At 33.0% G+C, this 11,517-nt stretch overlaps 1 long non-coding RNA gene across 1 annotated transcript; it reads left to right on the top strand.

Moving 5' to 3' along the window:
* The first annotated feature begins 6,622 nt into the window (after positions 1-6,622).
* On the top strand, positions 6,623-10,693 carry LOC100789467 (uncharacterized). Its single transcript, XR_419528.4, has 6 exons — positions 6,623-6,781; positions 7,365-7,403; positions 7,822-7,975; positions 8,098-8,232; positions 9,609-9,674; positions 9,798-10,693. It is a non-coding gene; the product is annotated as an uncharacterized lncRNA (long non-coding RNA).
* The last annotated feature ends 824 nt before the right edge of the window (positions 10,694-11,517 follow it).

Raw genomic sequence — 11,517 nt, 5'->3', positions numbered from 1 at the left:
TTCTTAGTCCAATAGCTCTTACGGTGGTTGGCCCCTTTCTTCTTGACTCAAATTCTTCAAGGGATGGCATCAATCCTCCTTCCAATTCCTTATATGGCAACCCACAAACAAGGAAACAAAGAGACAAGCAATAACCAAAGACAAAAAAAAATGAAATGAAAGCTAAAACAATGGAGTTTTAACAAGACAATTTTTCAAGGATTACTCAACAAATAAAGCAATGAAAAGGACATAGAAGCAAGCTAGGACTCAAAGAGAAACTTAGAATGGCTCTAGAGTAGAGTAAAAAAACTACAAAAAAAAGACTCAACAAACCTCTAGCTTTGGCGCTTGTTTTCACAGTAATTTTCAATTGAAATTTCGGAACTAAGATTGGTATAACATAGGCACCAATTATAGAATAAATTTTGAGCCAAAACAACAAACACGCTTCCCTTTCACTTTTTTTTTCTGGATACTGATTTTTCTGCAAACTTGTGGGATTTTTAGTATTTTTTCCTTTTGTCCAAATCACTTGGTTCTTTTTTATAACTTTTTTCCAGATGTCTAGAAAATTCAGTAAAAATTTCAGCTCAAAATTCGAAGTAACCAATTCTCAGTAATTTTTACAAGTTTGTATGTCCAAGCTGCCAGCACCAGCGATTTTTTTTAAGCATGGTATATTGATTGCCTTGGGCTTACTTTCAACCTTCCTATGTATGTTGAACTCACTAGGATTGTTTACCACAGTTTTAGGAGTTCAATATTCACTTAGGATAAACATTTCAACCAGCAATTCAATCACCAAAACTCAAATTCACGATAGACACAATCATAAGGAAACCTAAAAGTTCAAGAAAAGGTTCACAATCAAAGACTCTCTAAGAATTTTGCATGAACATGTTAAGGAATAATTAACATGAAAGATTTAACTCAAATCAAATAATAGGCTAAAAGAATTTCATGCACTCATGAACAAATGAGTTAGACAAAGAAACAAGAAAATAAAATTCAGCACAACATAAGAAATCTTATGTGACAAGTTTCATGTCTAGACATGAATTCTATGACAAAACTACAATAAGTGAACAAATCCCTCTAGATTTTTGAGGTTTTATTCTACTTTAATGTTTTTGTAAGAATTTTATGGTTTAGGTTTTAGCCACAAAAATAACAATACAAAACTCAAAGGAACCTAAACTCAACACAATTCATGGTTCAAGAACAAGAACAAGAAATTTGAACCATATAAAATCAAATCTAGCTTCTATAGCAAGTTTAATCGGTGGAAACTCTAAAGAATCATGTTAACAACATTTATCACAAGACATGTGAGGAGATACATGGAGAAAAATGAAGAAACAACAATGGAAGAGAAGGTAAAGCAAAAAATTAATGGAGGTTTAAGGAGCACCTACTTGAAGCTCTTGTGCTCTGATACCACTTGATGGAAGCTTGCTTGTGGGGCTTCTATGGAGGCTGGATCTTTGAGCTTCAATGAGGTCCTTTAATGGTGATTTTCCACCATGGAGATGCAGCGGAAGACAAAGGAGATGAGGTGAGAGGAGGCACCATCCACTAGGGAATAAGCCATGGAAGAAGGAGCTTCACCACCAAGATGAGCCTTGGATAAGAAGCTTTTAAGGATGCTTCAATGGAGGAAAAGAAAGAGGGAGAGGAAGAGAGAGGGGGGAGCACGAAATTGAAGGAATAAAAGAGGGAGAGAAGTGGAACTTTGAAGTATGTCTCACAAGACTCTCATTCATCAAAGTTACAACAAGTGTTACACATGCTTCTATTTATAAACTTGGTAGCTTCCTTGAGAAGCTTTCTTGAGAAAACTTCCTTGGGAAGCTTCTTTGAGAAAACTTCCTTGAGAAGCTAGAGCTTAGCTACACACACCCCTCTCATAACTAAGCTCACCTTCTTGAGAAACTTCCGTAAGAAAATTCCTAAAGAAGCTAGAGCTTAGCTGCACATACCTCTCTAATAGGTAAGCTCACCTCCTTAAGATTAGAAGCTAGAGCTTAGCTACACACCCCCTATAATAACTAAGCTCACCCCCATGGCAAAATACATGAAAATACAAAAAAAATCCCTACTACAAAGACTACTCAAAATACCTCGAAATACAAGGCTAAAACCCTATACTACTAGAATGGCCAAAGTACAAGGCCCAAACGAAGGAAAAACCTACTCTAATATTTACAAAGATAAGCGAGCTCATACTTAGCTCATGGGCTCAAAATCTACCCTAAGGCTCATGAGAACCCTAGGGCCTTCCCTTGGATCTCTGGCCCAATCTACTTGGAGTCTTCTATCCAATGCCCTTGCGGGGTAGGATTGCATCAATAAAGGCCATGGTTGCCGCCAGCTTCCAAAGGGCATTCAAAGAGTACAAAAGTGATTATCCACTCCATTCCCTTCACTCTTCCAAATACCAAACTCATGCCTTCGTTCTTTGTCACTTCAGTCTCTCACCCTTTTGAAAAACTCTTCCTTCTCACCATGACCAACCTAATCCCTGAGAGTCAAATCCCCGACGAAACCCTAAACCCTAATGTCTGAATGAGATCTCACAGTGTGTTGAAAAAGAAGGAAGATGCAAAGCCTCCCTCACTTTCTACAGACCCAATTTATGAGGTTACTCTTCACTTTGCTTTCGGTTTTTGGGTTTTTTAGTTTTCTCTTAAACCCTTTCTTTCATTATGTTTTTCATAGACCAGTCGGTGAACATCGATTTCCAACATGATTTTTTGGGGATATCGATGTTGGAGCAGCCGAACAAATACTACTTCATCATTCGTGGCCATTAGATTGTTTTGGAGGCCGATTCTTCTATCTTGTTTATAATGGAGAAACTCCAATCCTATATGTCCAAAGTTGCCCTTCATTTCAAGGTCCATTTTGTTTTGTGAATGTCGCAGTTTTTATTCTTGTGTTTTTGCTCGCTTAATCTATTATGATGGTGCTGTCGAGAGTGATGCATAAATTGGGTGACTTTCAGATGAGACTCATTAAAGTTGTTCCCAACCAAGCAGAAAGTCTTAGAGAAATTATGATTGAGGTGTGTCAACTTTGAATTCTAGTTGCTGATAATAATACATGTTTGTTACTTGTTCTTGGTGTGTTTATGGTATGCTGATCCAATGTTATCAATAGCAGATTGTGGAAATAGTGAAATTTGCTTAGTGGTTGAAATAAATCAATTATACATGGAGAATACGTTAAGTTGTATGCAGATTAAAAATAAACTATATAACAATTGGTATAATGTTAACTCAAAATTTCAGTTGTTCAATACAAAATACTGATGAAGACATTAAAAAGAATGGGGGAGTGGGAAATTGTAATTAAGGGGGGGAGAGTCACTTGTCTTGCATCCCGGTCACGAAATTGTGATGTCTATTGCAGTTGCAATAGCAGTTTTTGCGACAGCCTCACTACAATGGATTTGCAATAGCGGATTGGAGGATTTCTGTTATGCTACAGAGTTATAATGGCTATTTAAATAGTCTGGTAAATAGAAATGTGTGGTCTAAATAAATGTAATCTTTGAATTAGTTTGGGTAATCCTACATCAAACTTTGGAAAGGAAATGTACATAATCCATTGCTAGTGTTGTTTTTTCCATTATGTTTGTTATACGAACAACAATTTGTCATGATTGTTGTCTCATGTCTAGCTAGTCTCTTTAGTATCTCTTGAATATTGAGATAGCTTATGGTGTTTCTTATGTACGTGATTCAAGAATTGAATGCATGAATGGCCTAGTACTCATGTATGTAACAGATGGGTTCACAGTAAATTAGTAACTAGCAAGTTGACACTCTAGGTTTGGCTTTCAACGCAGTGCTGTATCAAATTGCTTACCACATAGCAGAAGCAATTGACCCTTTTAAATTCACAGAAACATGAAAACATCCATAAAATAATGTCGTACACAAGGTATATTCCTTTTTTTTTGGTGTGAACACAAGGTATATTCCCTACCCTTTTTTATGTTGACAACCTGACATTGTGCATTTACCTGTTAACCTTTTTTTAAAAATCATTGTTCCAGATCAAGTATTTTTTATGCAATGGCTGGAATTGCATTGAATAAGAAGTTTGTGAAGCTTTTTTCTTGGTACGACAACGAGTGGGGACACATGTGAATGCACCTTTAACATTTTCTTGTATTTGATAGTGGGTTAGTGTGTCAATAAGTTGTTAATTTGGCCAAAAATCTAATCACACAAATTTTAGATGCTTTATTTTTATTAATTCAGCTAGTTCTAATACCTTCTTTGTCCTCGGTTCTACAACTAACGTGTCATTGATCTTCTTGTATTCGTTGCCAAGAAGTCTCTTTAAGGTTACTTCAAACCACCTTAGACAAGTTTGTGTGTACATGAGACAATAAACTGAATGAATTGATTTTAATATACAACTTTATTTCTATATTATGGTTGGTTGTCATTTGGAAATTCATAAATTTTTATGTAACTCTTTCCACAAATGTTATAGGGAACACCACTCCATTTGGCTTTCTATATAATGCATCCACAAGATGGATTTAGTGGTTCCTTCTGTTTGTGTATGTTCTGTTCAACTTCATAGCCATTGTATTCACCCAAACAAGCTTGTCAAGAACTAATTCTCCTTACAGATAACCTCTCTTAGGTGAAAGGCCATGAATGGTTTTATATCTAACGCACCATGTATGATAAAGAATCTCAAGTTTGAAGTAAAGACAATGCATAAACTCAATATACTATATCCAAAAACTTTAATTATGAAGAACGGTGGTGACAAGGATTGAATTCTTGACCACTTGGTCTTAAAAGCCTTGGTAAGAGCCAACTCTTCTAAAAGCTTAAGCTCTTAGGTAGAGGTATGTTCATTTGTAGCACTAAATGATGTTTGTAAGTCTTATTTATGGTGCATATCGATGTTGGTAACTAAATACCGAAAACTTGATTTGGTGCAACACATTCTTGATTATTTGAGAATTGGCTACATTTACTTATCTTCCTGCAAGGAGTAACACAAAATAAACAATAATTTATATAGACTTATCCATTTTTCCCTTTGAAGAAGAGTTGATATTGAATGGATTAAGGGAACTTCTTAGTGAATAAACGATATGTTCTATAGCTTTAACAATTAAGTGTTATAGTTTTTATGCTTATAATTGATCCTGTTACATGGTTTACATTTCAGCTTTAGCTGGTGCCACAGCTGATGTCCACTATTATGATGTCTTGACTAATAAATGGTCTAGGTGAACTTAGAATTAAGTTATTCTTTCTCACCTGCATTAAGACTTAATTATTACTTGCATAGACTTGCCTCCTTTGCATCAGTGCTTAATAAGGGAAATATCATGCATGATAACTCCCTTTTGAGAATCTCCAACTCCAAGGGCTGCACATGTGGTGATTGTTGTAGGAACTATGGTGGTTATTTAGGTAGCATGGAAAGAATATCTTAATGTTGCTTAATTTTTTTCCTTTATTTAAATGATTAGCTTAGTTCTTAATGGAATAATGCCATGTTAGTATTACTCTACTCTATATGGCCTGGTTTATTCCGCAAGTATGCATTTCATTCTTATTGTATTAGTCTGCTCTATATATTATTCAATGGTTTATAGTTAACAAATGTTAAATAAAAAAAAGTTAATGAACAATTATCTTCTCACTCTAAAAATTCCTTGAATGTGATTATTATTATTATATTCATCTTAAATAGCTATTTTCAATTGAAAAAGGTGAAGTTGCTTAGAGCATTTCCACTGAGGTATTGAGGAACAATGATAGCATGTGTTCTGGCAGCAATTCAAGCAACAATAATAGGTGCCTTCTTAGATTCCCGTAAAGCTTCTTGGAGATTAGAGTGGGATTTACAACTATTCACTATATTTTTAAAATATAATGGCCACTTTAAGTTGAGAAACCTACGCCCCTCCCGATGACAATATAATGACCACTTTAAGTTGAATTTGTTCTACAAATTTGAGCCTGTCACGTTAGTTTTAAGTGGATCTTGTCAATGATTTATGTGAACCTTAAACTTGTACGGTGGAAAGCCAATTTAATGTTTTTTTAATTTATTTGCAATGCTATAGTTTGACCCCTAATATATATATTACTAGACTATTTTATTATTATTACAAATATATATTGTCTAAGATTATATACAGGGCAAAGTATTAAAAAAATTTATAAATTATTATTGTTTTATAAATTATTATAAAACAGTAATAATTTATAAATTAAATTTAATTGAACTACATTACTGTTTTATAAATTATTGTTTTATTAAAAGTTTATTTTTATAATAATTACTTTGAAAGTTAAATTAATTAATTGATAGTATAAAAATCTTTAACTGGCAGTATATCAAATTAACTTGTAAATTAATTTACTTAAGTCGTATAAGCTAATCCTCTGTATAAAAATAATGCATCTCACCATACCTTGCAACTCAATCAGCACACGTAGTATGTTATCTTTACAAAGAGATGCAACTAAGTGGATAGGCTTATCCATCTTGAAACCACATGGCATGACATGAATGAATTGCAAAATCTGCACAAATAAATGAAGTTGGCCACGTGGCAATGAAGATGAGATTCAAGCAACATATCAAAACCAAAGCATTAGTAGCAACTGATCATATAGAAACTCATGGCTTCTCTGGCAAGCTTAGTTGTTGTTCAACCATCTACTGTCAAGGGCCTTGCTGGATCTTCCCTTGCTGGAACTAAGCTCTCTTTCAAGCCCTCTCGCCAGAGTTTCAGACCCAAGAATTTTAGGTGAACAAATTGCACTATGATTATTGATTACTCTACAAGAGATTTAATTAAATCAATATGCATGCATAGTACTATTCTTCTTTTTTGTTTTATATGTTTTCTAAAAACCAAAAAAGGCCTCTATAGGTTCTAAATGTATGTGGAAGTTTAATATTAATTACATGAGTGGTGTTGTGGTAGCAAAGTATGGTGACAAGAGTGTGTACTTTGATTTGGAGGATCTAGGCAACACTATTGGTCAGTGGGACTTGTACGGCTCTGATGCACCTTCACCCAACAACCCTCTCCAGTTTTGTTTTTCCTCTGTGCACCTCTTTATTGTTTATTCATTTAACTAAGAAATGGTGTCAATGAACCATTTCTTAGAGTTCTGAGGATCTAAGCAATATTATTGGATAGTTTCATGTTTGACTTTTGAGGTTATTGCTTTAGACTTCAGTATGTATGAATTTTTTAAAATCATGAATCATGAACCAAGGTTTTAGTGTGATTGGATGATTCATTATGTATATTTAGTTTATAGTTTTGTCCTTTTGGCCTCTACTAACTTTTTGTATTGCTGTATTTTCCCATTGTTTTTCAGGTATGACCATAGTTATGTGGTTGAACAGCGTGTTGAATGGTAAGCTCAAGAATTTTCTTTCTAGTTTCACTTGTGTTAATTTAGTTGTTTGCTTCAATTTTGAGAACATTCCCTAATATTTTAAAATGTTTGATCAATTGATAAGAATGGAATTGAACTGAGCACCTTTCTCTTAGAATTTTGTTGATTATTTTCCAATACTTGATTATATTTATTTTTGTTTTTCATGGAAAAATGTATGCATTTGATGTGCACTGCAACTCTTTTAGAATTTAGTTAGGACGCTAATGTATATGAAATTTTAATTTTTTACGACACTAAATAACTTATTTGAATTGTGCTCTTTGACTCTAGCATTTTGAGAAGACTTTTTTTTTGCTTTGGTTGAAGGCTTGAATCAGTGTGTCTGGGTAATTGGTTAGCGGTTTTCTACAAAACTTTCCTTTTTTGTCTCCAGGTGGAGCTGCTAAAAGCTACGGTGAATCAATGCCAACTTCCACGGAGCTTTTCAAGCATTCTAGTTACCTTTCTTTTACTTGATTTAATTGATATTAGACAGTTTGCAGCTGGAGGCCAGGATGTATATGTTCAAATTGATGCTTCAGAATTAGGTAGGAACTTGCCTTTGAAACTAATTATTAGTCTTTCTTCAAATAAATTTTTTAGCTTGGATACATTTTCATATGTGACTATTTTATGTTACCTTTGCAAATTGGTGATCAAATTTAATTAGAACATGCCAATGAGGGCCACAAGAAGGGTGGAGTCCTAGTGGTAGTAACAGTTTCTTTGGTCGTGGTTGCAGTTGCTGGAATACTAATAATACTTGGTTCGTGTTTTAGAAAGAAATCATGTTGCAATGTCAAAGGTAAAATTCACATTTTTGTTCCTATTCTCATAAAGAAAAAAATTCTTTGTATTGCTTTATTAATGTTTGTAGTATTGTATTAGATGTATGTATATTATTTGACAACCATACAATGATCTGAAAAACAAAAACCATAGAAGTAAATAGTGTACAGGGTCCACTGTAGAAAATTTGGTTCAGCTTCTTTGGTCAATAACCGCATGCTAAATAAGAAGTTTGTTGAATTCAGTTTGAAATAATAGGACAAAAAGTTTTACGGACATTGAAAGATCATGGCAGACACTTGTTCTGAATTCTTCCTTCAATGGAGGCTATTTATGATTGCAGCCAATTTATAGATCATATTATGCGCAGGACTTTTTTGTTTTTTCAGTTTTGTCTAGATAATGTATTGGAAAAGGTAAATCAAAATGAACTTTAAATTGATCATCTCAAAATTAACTTAGTTAAAACTGAAACACTTTTTCCTGTGTATAGTTTATACTTCAAGGTACTAGCTCTCTTGTTTCCTTAATTATTTATTTGCATTTGAGGGAGGGAAAGTGGAATAACTTAGAGTAGGATATAGGAAATTTTCATTTTATCAAAAGATGAAATTCTAGTCCTTTGAAAAATTAAAAGAAATGTGTTGAAATGTTTATCACAATCTGAAACACCTACTTATAATATGTATTAGACTTCAGTATCAAATCAAATCAAAACAATGGAGTGCAAGTGGATGATATGGACCTACTAGTTTTTGACTTGTCAACAATAGCTAAGGCCACTAGCAACTTCACAGTCAAGAACAAAATTGGAGAAGGTGGTTTTGGACTTGTATACAGAGTAATTTGCTTATAGATTATTATGGCATTAAGAATTGAGGAATAAAATGAAAATTCTTGATTTCTTTCAAATTATCAATTTGAAAATTGAAATTTTCAAGGAAGTCTAAAAGATGGGCAAGAAATTACTATAAAGAGGCTTCTTGGATGTTGCCTTGAAGGAGAGGGAAAAATGTTGGTTTATGAGTACATGCTTAATGGTAGCTTGGACTCATTTATTTTTGGTATGGATACAATGAATGAATTGTATTTTAAATGGTTAAGACTAGTTTCATTATTTTTCTTTTATGCTTAATTTTATAAATTGGTGTCTATTCTCTTTCTAGGGAGAAGTTATTAAAAATTAGAATGTTGAGAGTATGATAACAATTTATTCAATTAATTGAATGCATGATATGTATTTTGCTGCTTTACTTAACAAGTATGAATATTGTTTTGATTGTAACATGACCTTTGGGTATTAACCAACCTTTCAAGCATTTAGACATATACAAAACCAAGGGATTCATCGGTTACTAAGTTGATGCTGATCATTTTCTTGTGGCATTTTAGGTATATGAATTTGTTGAGGATATAGATGGTTAGAGACCCATTACCTGGTTTTGTTGGAATGTCAAGGTCAGTCAAATATAAATACTCTGCTGCAATGCATGCATGCTTATTTTTTGTTTTCTTAATTGTTGCGGGCTTGGTTACTCAATAAGTTACTTTGCTTGACTCTCACTTTTTCATAAATCACAGGTTGTATCCAGCACTGGCATGCTTTATTAGTTGCCTTCACTGGAAGCAAGATATTCTTCATTTTCTTGAGGTTTGTTACTCTTATTCTTACTTATCAATTCATTCAAGTAGGTTCTGTGATTCATGTATACTTATATGTTGCAATGGGTAAGAAGAGGGATTACTTCACTACTCCTAATTACTCAATGATAGAGGGCTCAATTATGAATGGCCTTTTAATATGAGAGAGCAGAAAAGGGAACGATACAAGGTGGATGCATTCAATAATAATTTTGATTTTTTTTTGTTTGTTCCCCAATTAATTAAGTGAATTTTGAGGCTGCACTATTTTAGACCCAGTGAAGACGAAGGGCCAGGAGGTATGTTCTTCTCCCGACTCCTTAGGTTCTTTATTCTACTAAAATAATTATTCCTTTGACTGCACTTTGTTATATAATGATATGATATATTGTGCAGCTTGCCTCAATTGCATTCGTAAACATTAATGTTTTATGTGATAATTAACAGGAAGCATTATGGTCAAATTGTTCTTATAGCTAGAAATTCAATGTAGTGGCACAACTATATTATTATTATCATATTCCAAAATATTGTATCATTACTTTCAAGAGCTTATTTAAAATAATGATTTTTTGAAACTGCTCCCAACTACTAATGGCTATGTCATCCGAAATATAGTTTGTCATTGGCTAAATTTCAATACTTTAAGAATCCAAATACAATTTTCTATTGCTTAGTTTAAAAACTTGATCCATTCAACCTTTACATGCATTGTAAAATTAATGCATTTAGGATTATTAAATTCTTAAGAGTAGAGTCTTGAGACCATTAAACTAATAAATACTTAATTTGTGATTTGTAGGGTAAAGGACTTATGAAATTTTTTAGAATTCATATGGGACATTAATGTATATTAAATTTTTTATTTTTTTTAAAAAAACACATTCTAAGACGGTTCTCTAAAAAACCGTCTTATAATGTCTATATTCTAAAACAATTTTTTGAGAAAATTGTCTTAGAATCGTCAATATATTTTATTTTTTTAAAAAAATGTATTCTAAGACAGTTCTCTGAAAAATTGTCTTAGAATGTGTACCCTTCTAAGATGGTTTTTAACTAAAAACCGTCTTAGAAAGGTACCCTTCTAAGATGATTTTTAGCTAAGAACTGTCTTGGAATGATATTTTTTTTTAAGACGGTTCTATATGGAACCGTCATAAAAAGTGCAGACATTCTACGATATTGGCTACGATGATGGTTAATAACTGACATAGAATGTGCAAATTAACCAACGTAGAAAGTGTTTTTCATAGTAGTGTCCTAAAGAACAATCAGACTTTATAAAATGTAACAAAAGGCCAAGGATAACACTACTAATTAAGCCAAACTTACAAAGCAACCAACCCTTTTTTACAACCTCCAAAATCTTAACAACAAATTAAAAAAAAAAAAGAGAATAGAACATTAACCAAACTTGCAAAAACCAATTAAGCCAAAGTTGAAGAGCAACCCAACCCTTTTTATTTTGGCAACATTTTCTCAGCAAACAATTTTTTCTCTAGTCATTTAATTTTTGTCTTTTTTTTCTTCTAACACAAAAAAGGGAAATGAAAGGTGATTCCATTTTAAAGCACAACAAATTCAGACATATTGTGACATCTCAAAACATGAATCATCAAACAACATACTTAAAATTAAAAATAAGACACATAGAAGCATC

The sequence above is a fragment of the Glycine max genome, chromosome 18 (assembly GCF_000004515.6).
Source record: "Glycine max cultivar Williams 82 chromosome 18, Glycine_max_v4.0, whole genome shotgun sequence".
Taxonomy (NCBI): Eukaryota; Viridiplantae; Streptophyta; class Magnoliopsida; order Fabales; family Fabaceae; genus Glycine; species Glycine max.
Note: the sequence above shows the minus strand (reverse complement) of the source record. Positions and strands in the feature narration are given on the sequence as shown.